This window comes from Sus scrofa, chromosome X (genome assembly GCF_000003025.6).
Source record: "Sus scrofa isolate TJ Tabasco breed Duroc chromosome X, Sscrofa11.1, whole genome shotgun sequence".
In the NCBI taxonomy this organism is placed as follows: domain Eukaryota; kingdom Metazoa; phylum Chordata; class Mammalia; order Artiodactyla; family Suidae; genus Sus; species Sus scrofa.
In genome coordinates, this window is record NC_010461.5 from 117,269,201 (window position 1) to 117,284,234 (window position 15,034).

The 15,034-nt window shown below is 39.0% G+C and overlaps 1 long non-coding RNA gene across 1 annotated transcript in view; it reads left to right on the plus strand.

Annotated features, from left to right (window-relative positions):
* The window catches only part of LOC110257663, a 412,314-nt gene that overhangs the window by 113,198 nt on the left and 284,082 nt on the right, over positions 1 to 15,034 (plus strand). The gene's annotated exons all lie outside the window — the stretch shown is intronic.

Here is a 15,034-nt window from a genome sequence, read left to right on the forward strand (position 1 = left end):
GAGGAGAGAGATTTTGGTAGGACATAAACATTTTGAAGTCACCACAGTATCTATGCTAATTAAAACCATACCTTTGGGGTTCCCAATGCGGCTCAACAGGTTAAGAACCTGACTAGTATCCATGAAGATGCAGGTTCAATCCCTGGCCTTGCTCAGTGGGTTGAGGATCCAGTGTTGCACATAAGCTGCAGTGTAGGTCACAGATACATCTCAGATCTGGTGTTGTTATGTCTGTGGTGTAGGCCTGCAGGTGCAGCTCCAATTTGACCTAAAGCCACAGGTGTGGCCAAAAAATATATTTTTTTAATTCATAACATCAAGGTTTTGATAACATCAGCCAGCAAGTATGATGGTGAAGAAAATATGAGTAATAGTACCTTTAAGGGATAGAAGAGGGATACCAGGAAGAGTATGGTGTCAAAGAACTCAAAAAAGATAGTCTTTCAAGAAGGAAGGGTGAGGAATCAGTGGAGTATAGTGTGGCTTAGAAATGGAGTGGCCTAAGAACTAAAATTATCTATTAGATTTAGTGAAATAGAGTTCACTTAGCAGCCTTATTCTGAGTAGAACCATTGCAGTGATCAGAGTGGAATTCAGTTTGGATTTGGTTGAAGGGTGAATGGCAAGTGTGTTAAAACAGTGAGTATAAACAATTTTTTAAAGAAGTTTGTGCCTAAGAGGGAGACAACTAGGACTGACGGAGACAGTGAAGTCCAGAGGAAAACTTTTTAAAAGTAAAAGTAAAAAAAAAATCAAGAATATGTGCTTGTCGATGGGAAGAATTCAGTACATTAGGAAAGGTTGAAATACAGGAACAATGAAAAGTTGGGAGAGTGTGAAGTCCCACATACATTTTGAGTGATATAATTTAGGTGGGAGGAGGTTGCCACTTCAATTCTAACTGTAGGGAAAGAAGAAAAAGTGGGTATGAACGTTGGTAGGTTTGTAGGAAGTGAATTCATCTGCTCATAAATGGAAGGTATAGACTTGTGACATTGACATTTTGGGAAATTGGGAAAGATTTGAGATAGTCGTTGTAGAGAAGGGAAATCAACCTGATTAGAAAAAGCTTAGTAGGACTTCTATTTAGTGTATTGGCCCTGATTGAGGCTAGGAACCACTGATTTTAGAGTGTTACCATCAGCCCAATTTTGTTGCTTTTTAAAGTTTGGTGGAAAGAACAGAGGTAAATCTTAGGCTTATCCAAGGTTAGGATATTGTCAGATGTGTGTGAGGAAAGGGAGATAAGAAAGTATTTGAAGTTATAGACAATACTAACTTGCTAAGTTAAGGATTAGGTTAATAGATAGGGAAAAAAATTGAGGGGTTACTAAGAATTTGAAGTGGCTATAAACTCAAAGAACAACAGTAGAAAAGATAAATAAAGCTGGAAATTATTTTAAAAACTGCAATGCCTTGGAAATGGAATATTTCTGAGTGACGGTTTAGGATATGATTTTACAAGTTGCCTGAAGAAGACTGTAGAAGGAACATGTTGGATGTCAAGAAAATGAAAAACGAGAGTGTTGCACAGCTCATATATGAGGACATAGAAGTTACATAACAAGGCCTGAGATAAACAGAGGCCTGTTTTTCAGGTGCCTTTGCCTTGAATGAATAATTGGAGTGGAGAGACTTTTGGATACAGTAATAAGAAGTGGAAGAAGATGGCCAAGCCAGAGGATGATACAATTTGACTTAATTAAAATTAAGAACTTCTGTTCATCAAGAAACACTTTTAAGAGAGTGAAAAGGCAAGCAACAGACTGGGAGATGGTAAATATAATGTATATACATATATATATGGTCAAAGAAATGTCCAGAATACATGCAGAGTTCACACATTTTAATAAAAAAAGACAACTCAATAAAAAATGGAAAGCATACCTGATCAGATGGCTTTATAAAAAAGGATATCCCAATGGTCAGTAAACACATGAAAATATGCTCAACATTATTGCTCATTAGAAAAATGCAACTTAAAATCCCACCAGATACTGCTATATACCCACTAGAATGGCTAAAATTAAAATGACTGACAATAACAACAGGTGGTGAGAATACTGAATAAGTGTAAATCTCATATATTACTGGGGGGAGGGAATGCAAAATCTTAAGCCACTTTTAGAAAATAGATTGGCAATAAAGATACATCTACCCTATGATACAGAGGTCATATTCTGAGTCTATGCCCAAGAAACATAGTCCCCCCCCAAAACACGTACGAGCGGTATACTTGTTCTTAATTGTTACGAGCTGGAGATAATCCAAATGTCTATCAACAGTAGCATGTGTAAATACTGTTACATTCATACAGTGAAAAAAAAGTACAAAATAATGAGTTATTTCTACATGTTACAACATGATGAGACTCACAAAAATAAAATTCAGAAAAAAAGCCCCATACAAAAGAAGAAATATTGTATGCTACTCGTACAAATAAATACTAGTCTATTATGAGACTGGCAAAAGTATCTATGATAATAAAAGTCAGAATAGTGGTTGCTTTAACAGGAAAATGAAGACAGTATTGACTTGAAAGTGGCACAGTGGAACGAGGAAAACTTCTAGTATGCTACTAGAAATGTCTTATCTCTTGTTCTTTTTTTTTTTTTTGGCTGTGCCCTTGGCATGTGGAAGCTCCCAGGCCAGAGATCCAGAGATCGAACCTGTATCACAGTAGTGACCCAAGCCACTGCTACAGTGACAATGCTGAATCCTTAACACAAGAGAACACTTTATCTCTTGATCTTGTTGTTTACATGCATGTATAAATATGTAAAAATTCATCAAGCTATACTTAAAGATGTATGTACTTTATTGTTTGTATTTTATACCTCTATAAAAGTGCTAAAAGAACTCTTGAGAACTTATCCTCATGCATCACTAGAATTCCATTTGAATGTAAGATCCATGGACCTAGAGATGTTGTCAGTCTTATTAACAACATGAAAGAAAAAGTGAATGAATATAAAGAGAATTTGAAGGCTGGGTCAGGGAGATGAAGCTCAGGTTTTGATGTTGAGAAGATAGGACAAAATAGATGGTCTCTGAACTATTGTTTGTCAACTCTAGAGTGCATCAGAATTCCTTTGGGCAATGACTAGACTCCATCACAAGACACCCTGATTTAGCTGTTCTGGGTGTGGGCCCAAGAATCTAAGGGTCTTTTTAAAATTTTTTAAAAAAAATTATGCTTTTTTTTAGGGCCACATTTGTGGCATATGGAGGTTCCCAGACTAGGGGTCAAATCGGAGCTGCAGCCATCGGCCTACGCCAGAGCCACAGCAAGGCAGGATCCGAGCCATGTCTGCAACCTACACCACAGCTCATGGCAATGCTGGATCCTTAACCCACTGATTGAGGCCAGGGATCCAACTTTTGTCCTCATGGATCCTAGTCAGATTCGTTTCTCCTGCACCACAAGGGGAACTCTAAGAATCTGAGGTTTTAACAAGCGCCATAAATAACTCTGACGTAGGCCATCCCAGGTTCACCCGTTAAGAATGCTTTTTCTAAAAGTTTATATTGTGGAAAGAATCGAAAGAAATCATGGAGGAATGAGTGTACCCCCAAAATTAAGGTCAATCTTTAGAGTTGGGCACTCCTTTCTCTGCAGATCTTCAGTGATGACCTCCAACAGGAAGCTTGCTGATCAGCACTGGTGATGGTGAATTCTGGTGGCTTCAGTGAACACTGGCAGAGGGGTAAGCAGGAGTATCTGGGACCACCCCACAAAATTATGGGCTATAGGAAGTAGTTAGTAAGAAAATATGCGTCAACTAGACTGGAACAGGTATGAGAGTTGGAGAGATCCGGCTGATCCTACTACGCCATTGCATTCTCCAAGCATGCTTCACTACTTCAATTCTATTTCAACTTTTTTTTGCACTTCTCACTTTTTTTTTGTCTTTTTGTCTTTTTAGGGCCACACCCATGGAATATGGAGGTTCCCAGGCTAGGGGTCTAGTCAGAGCTACAGTTGCCAGCTTATGCCACAGCTACAGCTATGCCAGATACAAGCCGTGTCTGCGACCTACACCACAGCTCATGGCAACGCTGGATCCTTAACCCCCTGAGCAAGGCTAGGGATCGAACCCACAACCTCATGGTTCCTAGTCATATTAGTTTACGTTATGCCATGACTGGAACCCCTGAACGTCTCACTTGTTAATGCGTGTTACTCTTGTGAACTTACATGACTTACTTGGCCTCTAAACTGTGAAATCCTTGAGGCTGTGTTCACATTTTTTCTCAGGATTCCATGTGCCTAGGATGGTGCTCAATTGGTTTTTGTTTAATGAACAAAAGTCTGAACTTCACTGAGACTGGGATTCAGGGGAAAGTGGGATACTGAGTATGAGTTTCAGGTAACACTGTGTATATACCAGGATACATATGAGCTTAGGAATAGTGATAAAAGATGACCTCGGTAAGCTGGGAAATTGAAGTTTTCATGGCCAAGAATGGTAAATGCTGATACCTACAATACTGTCATATCAACAAAAGTCATCTTTGCATATGTTGACAAGATCTTTTATAAAGATGTAGAGTCACAATAAAGGCAACATTTTGGTTTGTTATACTTTGGCATTGAGCATAATAACCATCTCAGGGCAAAATGCTTATTTCCTATGAGTGATTAATTAGACATTACACAACTGTGTGTTGTCAGTTTCAAGTGTTTTCTGTCATCAGATTTCAAAAGAAGTTTTTATCTTGTTTCTGCATCAGAATAAGGAAATTCAATAACCATGAATATTTCAAAGTGCTTATAATTAAAACTTCATGTGCTTGGCACGGAAACATGTTTCAGATTGAGCCAATTGTTTGCTGATTCTGCTGTTGGTCTGCACCCATGCATGCTAACAGCTGGCTAGTAAACACTGAGTGGCATTGCTTCTCAGTCACCACGGAAGTCATTAAATCTCTCTTTTTTGGATAGCATCCTTAATAATTAACACAGAGTCAAATGCTCATGTGGTGTTTTCCATTAAGCTTTCCATTTGAGGCAAAAGAAGCTCACCTGAAGATGGAGATAGACTAACTTTTACCATGTTAATCCACTGAGATGGAATATAGCCTGATTATGCAAACAAGCAACATGGTGGTCCATTCTTTTCTGGGTGAACCTGTGGGGAGGCCAAGCTATGCAGAGTCCTTAGAAATGGGTTGGCTGTCCTTGTGCCAGGTTAGGGTAGGATGGTGGTGAGCTATAACAGTGGTATATGCAGCCAAAATGATAAATGCTAGAGATTGTGTACTACAACTCAATAGAGTCAAAGTCAAGGTAAATAATCCCAAATTGTCTCCAACATGAGGGTCCTTCATTAACAGCAAATTAAAGCCTAGACTCCAAACAGGGCAGAGAGAATAGGAAAAACAATGATAAAGAAGTACAAATGAAAATTGACCTCGAGCACACTCTTTTTTTTGTTTTGTTTTGTTTTGTTTTTTTGCTATTTCTTGGGCCGCTCCTGTGGCATATGGAGGTTCCCAGGCTAGGGGTCGAATCGGAGCTGTAGCTGCCAGCCTACGCCAGAGCCACAGCAATGCAGGATCCGAGCCGCCTCTGCAACCTACACCACAGTTCACGGCAACGCCGGATCGTTAACCCACTGAGCAAGGGCAGGGACTGAACCCGCAACCTCATGGTTCCTAGTCGGATTCGTTAACCACTGCGCCACGACGGGAACTCCTGGAGTACACTCTTAAGCATGTCCTCAGGTGGACACAAGCACCCATGGTGGCTCTTTGTGCCATTGTTGAAGGAAAGTGTGAATCATTTAAAGGAGACAACTGGAGCAGATGGGGACCACTGCCCTTCTACTACTCAGCACAAAGAAAGACTAGATTCAAGGGTGACTATCCAAGTGCCTTGTTAGAAGCTTTCATCTTTGCTTACAGAACTCCACTCAGTGGTTCAAAATGTTGACCACAAGGAGTAGGAAAGCTATTGAGCTTCATTTATTTCATAATCAAAATGTTCAAGAAGCACAGACCTGAGCTATTGTAATTATCACTTAAGCAGATGGGAAAATTAATGCTTGGAAGGCAGTGGGAGCAATGGGACCCTTTCCATGCTTCCCTTTTCCTTCTGAGTCTCCAACTCTGGCTCCATTGACTGCTTTCTGTGCATCGGCCTCTATGATCTCATTCATTACATGCTTACTATGGAGTGACCAATTTAAAAGTATTTCTTTTCTATCCCTGCTCTCTGTTGATTACAAAGCTCCATTTCTGGAGAGCAGCTTTCATTAAATCATTCTGAATAACAGTGAGCCAAGGTCCATTCAATTTACAATGTGATACACAGTTCCTTTATTGTTTCTTCTTCAATTTATAATTATTATTATTTTCGTTGGTGAGTGAAAGTTAAGGGTAAAGAGCAGTAGTCTATGCAATTTTCTCTAATTCTCCCATATAGTAAGGTCTGGGTACACACTGATTTGGTAGCAAATCAATTTTCATAATTATGCTAAATACTCTTTTGCTTCCATAAAACCAAAGTGTCAAGTCTTGACTTCCCTAGCCCTACTCAGCTACAGATACTATTTCATCAAACTATAGACTTTGCACCACTCAGGTCATTGGCTGATATTGCAATATTGGTCCAAACTGGCAGAATATTAGGAACCCTAATCATGTCAGTGGGTGGAGTCTGGAACTCGTCTTGCTGTTCTGAGCACCCAAATATCCACCTCGCCATAAACACTGGGCATCCACCACAGACCTCTTTTTTTAGTTTTATTGAAGTATAGTTGATTTACAATATTGTGATAATTTCTGCTCTACAACAGAGCGATTCAGTTATATACATACACATATCCATTTTTTTTCCCATGTATATTATCACATAATATTGAGTAGAGTTCCCTGTGCTACACAGCAGGTCCCCATTGACCATCCACCACAGATCCTTTATAGCTAGTTTAACCCCTGGAGCCGTGCCCCAAACCCACTCTCCATTTGGATGGAGTCCTAGTTCTCTACCTAATCTTTGCCAAAACCCCGCCCCCATCTAGTAGCTGGGCCCTATCTTTAGTTCCCAGGTACCAGCTTGGATCTGTGCCAAACAAGCCTACTACTCAATACTAAGACGTCACCTTCTATTTGAATGCACAATATATACTGGGGGATCTTTTTCTTGTGCCCTATCACTGGTTGACATTACCCCTATTTATCATATTCACTGTACACTGCATTGCTGGGAGCCCAACATAAAGCTTGCATCCTAGGAAGTTGGCATAGATCTTGGGGGTTGTATTAGACTTTCATAAGATTAGCCCAATGATTTCAGAGAAAAATAGAGTCAGAGAAGGAAGGCTCCTCTCCTGAGTGCACCAGAAGAAAGAGAGCATTTTCACCAAGGTGAACAGCACAGACAAGCTCAAAGCACCTGAGGGTTTGTCATTCTTGAACTTTCCCAGCCCCAGCCCCAGTCCCAGCCCCATTTGTTTGCTTCCTTAATACTTCCAACCTATAGATTTAACCCCACAAAATCTATGAGTCTACTTTGAACTAGGCTGGCAGGTTGTAGAGACAAGATGAGGCTCAGTGTTGTTGTCTTAAGTCTGGTACCTGATGTGCCTGGAGGTGTGTCTTGGGTGGATATGTACCCATGGCCTCACAGCCATTCCTGGTCCTCTTTTCTTTAGACCCAGCCCATATCACAACGTTCCTTCTTTTAAAAAAAGTTTTTTTATTATAGTTGATTTATATTGTTCTGTCAATTTCTGCTATACAGCAAAGTGACCCAGTTATACATCTATACACTTTCTCATTATCTTCCATCATGTTCCATCACAAGTGATTGGGTACATTTCCCTGTGCTATATATAGCAGGACCTCATTGTCTATCCATTCTAAATGTAACAGTTTGCATCTATTAACCCAGAACTCCAAGTCCCTCTCACCTCCTCCCCCTCCTCCTTGATAACCACAAGTCTGCTGTCCACGTCTTTGAGTCTGTTTCTGTTCTGTAGATAGGTTCATCAGTGCCATATTTTAGATTCCACATATAAGTGATATCATATGGTATCTGTACTTCTCTTTATGACTTACTTCACTTAGTATGAGCATCTCTAGTTCCATTCTTGCTGCTGTAAATGGCATTATTTTGTTATTTTTGATGGCTTAGTAGTATTCCATTGTGTATATCTACCACATATTTTTAATCCACTCATCTGTCGATGGACATTTAAGTTGTTTCCATGTCTTGGCTATTGAGAATAAAGCTGCAGTGAACATAGGGGTGCACATATCTTTTTGAATGAAATTTTTTTTCCAGATATATGCCCAGGAGTGGGATTGATGGATCTACATTTAGTTTTCTGAGGAATCTCCATACTGTTTTCCATAGTAGTTGTACCAACTTACATTCCCACCAACAGTGAAGGAGGATTCTCTTTTCTCTACACCCTCTCCAGCATTTGCTATTTATAGTCTTATTAATGATCCTCATTCTCACCAGTGTGAGGTGTACCTCATGGTAGTTTTGATTTGCATTTGTCTAATAATTAGTGATGTTGAGCATTTTTTCATATGCCTGTTAGCCATCCATATGTCTTCATTGGAAAAATGTCTATTTAGATCTTCTGCCCATTTTTCAGTTGGGTTGTTTGTTTTTTTCCTGTTGAGGTGTGTGAGTTGTTAGTATATTTTATAGTTTAAGAACTCGTCAGTCACATCATTACTACGTTCCTTTTTTATTTGGTAAATACGTCCACCTAATCCCTAGAAACCTGTGTAGAATCCTAAAATACTGCCTCAGAACGCTGACACACTAATAGTCTCATGTAAGCCAACCTCCCTGAAGCGTTGGATCTAGTTTCCTTCATGTCTAATCCTCAACCAGTTGGGCTCCCTAAACCCAGCATGATGCTGGTCTGAATCTCAGCATCACTACCCCTCCAGATGGCTACTGCCACGTCCTACTCATCATCTCAGGCCTTACAACCATCATCACTGATCATTCCTGTCTGACTGAAACATGCCCCTTTGCATGTCGTGATTTGGGTGTTTTAGCCATATCAGCGGCCAGCTCTGGGGCCACATTACTCCCTTTAGTCCTATTCTGGTCCTAACTTTGTCTCAGCACCTTAGACATCCAGCTTTAGTTCCTTCCCCACTGGTATGCCATTTTTCACACCTAGGAATTGTTTTTTAACACTTAATTCCCTGCTGCCACTGTAGGATAGTCTCTGGTTACAGCAGACACTATCCATGCCATGAAAATCCCTATCCCATATCATCTAAAGCACAGTCTGAAAAAAATGAGGAATTTCCCAGCAAATATATTTTGATGCAGCTTGAAGAGTGTTTTACTTTGCTTCTTTCTCTTTCTTTTTGAAATATCCTTCAATAAATCTTACCTTCCTTTCACTGTGGGCTCTCCACCTCCAAATTGTCTTCTAACTGGCCCGCTTTGCTCTTTTAGTAGATCTGCCTAGGCTCTGAAGGCATTTAAGTTTGTGAAAAAACCTAGCTACAGTAAGTTTAAGGAAGAGTAAAAAGCTAAAATAAGCCTCAAAGAAAAGAGCAATTTTAAATGGAAGCGAATCAGACTTTAGCATTTATAAAATGTTCGAGTATTTCTGATTGCAAATTGACTTAACATAATACAGCATTCTGGCAATAATGTATTCAACATTATATGGAATTAGAAAACCATGCATTTGAATTGGAAAAACTGTAACAGAAAAAAAAAAGATGATACAGTGCAAGAACAAGTATAAGATAAAACATTTTTGTTTGTTTTTTGGCCACACCCATGGCATGGGCTGCTGCAGTGGCAGTGCTATGTCCTTAACCCACTGTGCCACAAGGGAACTCCAAGAGACAACTTCTGAGGGAGTAAAATGATCAAGGTAGATGATTTTGTTCTGGAAACATAATTTAAAAGACTAAGTCAATCCAAACAAATTTAATTTCTGTTAAGAGCAACTGATAGTCAAAAGAGGGGTTTGAAGAATGTGGTAGTTATATGCAGTATTGCTCTTATTTGGGGAAAAAATATAATGTATGTGTTTCACTTGTAAAAGATTGCTTCATCTATAAAAGTGTATATATATATACATATGTATAGATGAATATATATATGTATTCTGTCACTTCCATATCTATCTACATACCTATCTATCATATATGTATTTCAATTATCTATCAATTATCCATATATCATCTATTGATCTCTTGAATCCTGGATTCATTATCTTCTCTACATCTGTATTATGACCCCTCAGTTCAGGCTATCATATTCTCTCACCTGAATGACTACAATAGCTCCTAACTGCTCTCATTTCCCTTTTGAATCCCCTTCATTCTCCAAATAGCAGTCAGAATAATCTCTTTAAAATTAAAATAAGCCTGTCAATCTCTCTGTAAAATCTCTAAAACCCTTCCATATCTCCCTATCAAATATCCAATAATATCTTTAAGTACTTTTCCTTGACGTATTATTATATGAGACACTTTGTGAGTTGGACCCTTCCAGCCTCCTTGGGTGATTCTTTACATTGCTCTCCAGTCCACACAGCAGCTTCTTCTCTGCATCTTTCCTGTCACTCCATCCCTCTGAGTTTTACATATTTTCTTTGGTGCCTAGAAATAGTCTATTCCCTTTACCTGTAATGTCCTTTTGCTCTTGTATGCTCAGTGTACTCTTAATTAGATTGTCCTCTCCTCTGCATATATTTCCATAACATTGTTAGTAAGACTTAGTAGTTTCTTTCTTTTTGCCCTTATGGCTACTTCTTCACTCATATAGTACCTACTATTGTACATGCATGATGCTAAGAGCTGGTGATCCCAAGATAAACCAAATAGACTTCCTGAAAGGACTTCATGTTTCTAGTGGGGAAAAAAGATGGTATAATCTACAATTAAATGTAATGAAATGATTCTTCACTAAAGGAACATGCAGAAACTACGGTAGTATCAAGAACAAACAGCAAAGTTAACCTGGCAAGAACAGGGAAGTTTTATTTGAGCCAAGGGTCTCTGAAATTACGTGCATCATTTTGTGTTATAGATGTTTGCGCACACGCATATGTACACACATGCATGCATGCTAACACACCTATGCAAGAGTACAGAACACCACAATCTATCAAGATTGTACTAAAATTGGCACATGTCCATAGGCAGTGAGTTCCCCATGATGATGCCAAAGCCAAATTAAAAGATTCTAGAGAAGGAGCTTCTACTGACAGACTACATGGGTTCGAATTTTGGTTTCATCACTTTATGACATTCAGCAAATCATATGATTTCTCCAAGCTTTATTTTCAACATCTGAGAATAAAAGAAAAATGATAGTATCTGTCTCATTGATTTTCTGTGAGGGTTAAATGCTTTAATACATGAAAACCTCTTAGCACATTTCCAGGTATCTAGTAGCACTCAAAAAGAAAAAAATCTTCGCTATTGTTATTGTTGTTGCTATTGACAATGTTGTCATAGGTATCACTGAGTCAGACAGATACTCAGATTTTATACCACACTGTTCAAAATCTGAATTGTGTTTTACCTAGAATCCACTCTGAGCTCAACCAGAACATAGGAAATTGTTCTAGTTTTGATGGGTTTTAGCCAGTTGGATTAACTGACCAAGACATTTGATTTTGGTAAATATTAGTTATACTTCTTGAGGGCTAATCAGAACTAAAACCAGAGAGTTATAAATCTAGCAGTCTTTAATGATTTGAGAGACTAAAGTCTTTGATGTCATTTAATTCATCACAAAGACTGAGTGGGTAATTGGTATGGTGAGCCTTCGTACATTTATTAGCTATAAACTTCGAATAATTTGTCTGGCCTCTCTGTGTGTCTCAGTTCTCTCTATTATGGTGGTACATAGTAGGTAATTTTGCAATGTTAGTCCATGTTCTATTAAAACAAATTTTTTTTTTGTCTCTTGTCTTTTTTTTTGTTGTTGTTGTTGTTGCTATTTCTTGGGCCGCTCCCGCGGCATATGGAGGTTCCCAGGCTAGGGGTCTAATCGGAGCTGTAGCCACCGGCCTACACCAGAGCCACAGCAACGCGGGATCCGAGCCGCGTCTGCAACCTACATCACAGCTCACGGCAACGCCGGATCGTTAACCCACTGAGCAAGGGCAGGGATCGAACCTGCAACCTCATGGTTCCTAGTCGGATTCGTTAACCACTGCGCCACGACGGGAACTCCTAAAACAAATTTGATATGGAAAAGAAAATCAAAACTATCCATTTTTACTTTCAATCTCTTTGTCTATAACACCCTTCCCTCCAAGTCTTCAAGCTGTACATCATACCCATATTATGATTTGACTTCTGTCCCGAACTTGGGTGGCTTTTATCAGAAGCCTGAAGATTTGCTTCAAATTAGTGTCTGTATTAGCAGGCACCTAGGATGAGAAGGTGAAGTCTAGTATTAACCTGGTTGGGGTGGGAATGCCCAATCAACTCAGTAACAGAACTAAACTGAAGCTTAGGAGCCTCTGGGCATAAAATTTGAAATAGAGTAATTAACATTCAATCATTTTTCTGTCAGATATATGAAAAAAGGCAGTTGATAACGAAAGAAATCATAATCAAGCTGTGTGTACACACAGGCCTATCAGATCAACCTTTTAGGCTTAATTAACCAGTCAGTTCTTGTTTTTCTACATACATTGGTTGTTCTGAGTTCCTGAGTTGGTCATGACAGGAAAAAAAATAGTCTAATCACAATCAAGCAATTGCTATTTTTCCCTAAGTAATTGACTGGCTATTTTGGAGACATGGCCTCAGAGGAATTTAATATAAATGAAAAGGAAATGAAAAATGATACCAGCTGCCATTTATTGAGCTCTTATGATGCACCAGTCTCTTGACATGTATCTTCTCTTAGCACTCAGATCAATCTTATGATGCAGGTCTTATTAGCATCTTATTTTTATTTATTTATTTAATTTAATTTTTTTGTCTTTTTTTAGGGCCACACCCATGGCATATGGAGGTTCCCAGGCTAGGGTTCCAATCAGAGTTGTAGCTGCTGGCCTACACCAGAGCCACAGCAACGCGGGATCCGAGCCACATCTGCGACCTACACCACAGCTCATGGCAATACTGGATCCTTAACCCACTGAGTGAGGCCAGGGATTGAACCTGCGTCCTCATGGATCCTAGTCAGATTTGTTACCCACTGAGCCACAATGGGAACTCCACATCTAATTTTTATAGATGAGGAAAGTGAGGCCCAGAGAGGCGAAAGAACTCATAACAGCTGCAAAGTGGTAGGCACAGAACTGGATCCCCGGTCTGCCTGACTCAAGCTCATGCTCTTCTGTGCCAAGCTTCCTCTCACATGAAGCCAGTTCTGTATCACATATCTACCTTAAAGCATAAAATTTGTTATTAGATTCTAATGTATTCACTTGCACTTTTCTGTTTATCTTTGAATGCATTGTCAACTGATGGATGAACATGCGTGGTACATTAAGACAACAAAAACAACAGAAATAGCAATAACCCCCATAACTAATATTTATTGAAGCTGGTGTGGTCAGTCCTAGTAATAGATTGTGCCCATAAATTGTTTAATCCTCACTACAACACTCCAAAGATAGTACTGCAAGTATCTCCATTTTATAGATGGAATAGTGGACACAGAGAAGCTAAGGAGTGTTTGCTTTAAGCTAGGGGTTGGTAAACCTGCCTGTGACCTGTATTTGTACCTCCTGGAGCTCAGAATGGTTTTAATGTGTTTAAAGGTTTGGAGAAATAAAACAAAGAAAAGGACATGGCAAAAAAACAAAAAACAAAAAAACTATGTTCCCCACAAATCCTAAAATATTTACTTTCATCCAGAGAAAAATCCTTCCAATCCCTGGTATAGAGTCTAAGTCATGGGGATAGTAAGTAGTAAATTTAAGGCCCATGCTTTTTAAAAAATTGATGTGAGGTTGAGTTAAAATATTATATTTCATGTGTACCACATTGTGATTCAGTATTTTTGCAGATTATACTCCATTATAGGTTATTACAGGATAATGGCTATAATTCTCTGTGCTGTACAGTATATCCTTCCTGCTTTCCTATTTTGTACATAAGTAGTTTGAATCTGTTAATCTCATACTCCTAATTTGTCCCTCTTACCTTTCCTCTTCCTTTTGGTAACGCTAAGTTTGTTTTATACATCTATTAGCCTGTTTCTGTTTTGCATACATGTTCATTTACATTATGTTTTAGATTCCACATATAAATGGTATCATATAGTATTTGTCTTTCTTTTTCTGACTTATTTCACTAAGCATAATAATCTGTAGGTTCATCCACATTGCTGCAAATGTCATTGTTTCATTCTTTTTTAAGGCTGAGTAATATTGTATTGTATATATGTACCACATCTTCTGTATCCATTCATCTGTTGATGGCACTTGAGCAGCTTCCATGTCTTGGCTATTGTGAATAGTGTTGCTGTGAACATTGGGGTACTTGTGAAACAAAACCATCCAACCATGGCTCCTACTATAGCGTTTCACCTTAGAGTTTAACAACAATGACAACAATGATAGTATCAGTAGTTTTCATTTATTTAGTATTTACTTTATGTCAGACACATAAGGATGGACTTTACATGATATATGGTTTCATTTACTGCTCAGAACACTCTATGAGGAGCTTCTCAGTCTTTGTCCCACTCAGCTTCCATTTTTTTTCTTTCTTTCTTGCAAAAACACTACCAGTGTTTCAGTTATCTACCCCTTACCCCTTGTAATGTAGTAGAAGATGGCTAGCCCTGTTTGTCCAGGAGTAGATCCTGATGGTCTAAGATTCTCAGACTAGCCCCAGTTTCCATGTCAGTGATCATCAGGAGTGGACGTGTGATCTGTTCTGTCCATGGGACCTGGTGGGTGTCTTCTGGCCAGGAAGTCTTTCGCAAGAGTTTCCCTCCTTAAAGGAGACATTCAGAGACATTCTTCCTTTGCTGACTTGTATGGATCTGATGCCTTGATATGTTCAGGCATATTGCTCCTATCCCAAGGGAAACAGAACCACAAAGAAGTTGAGC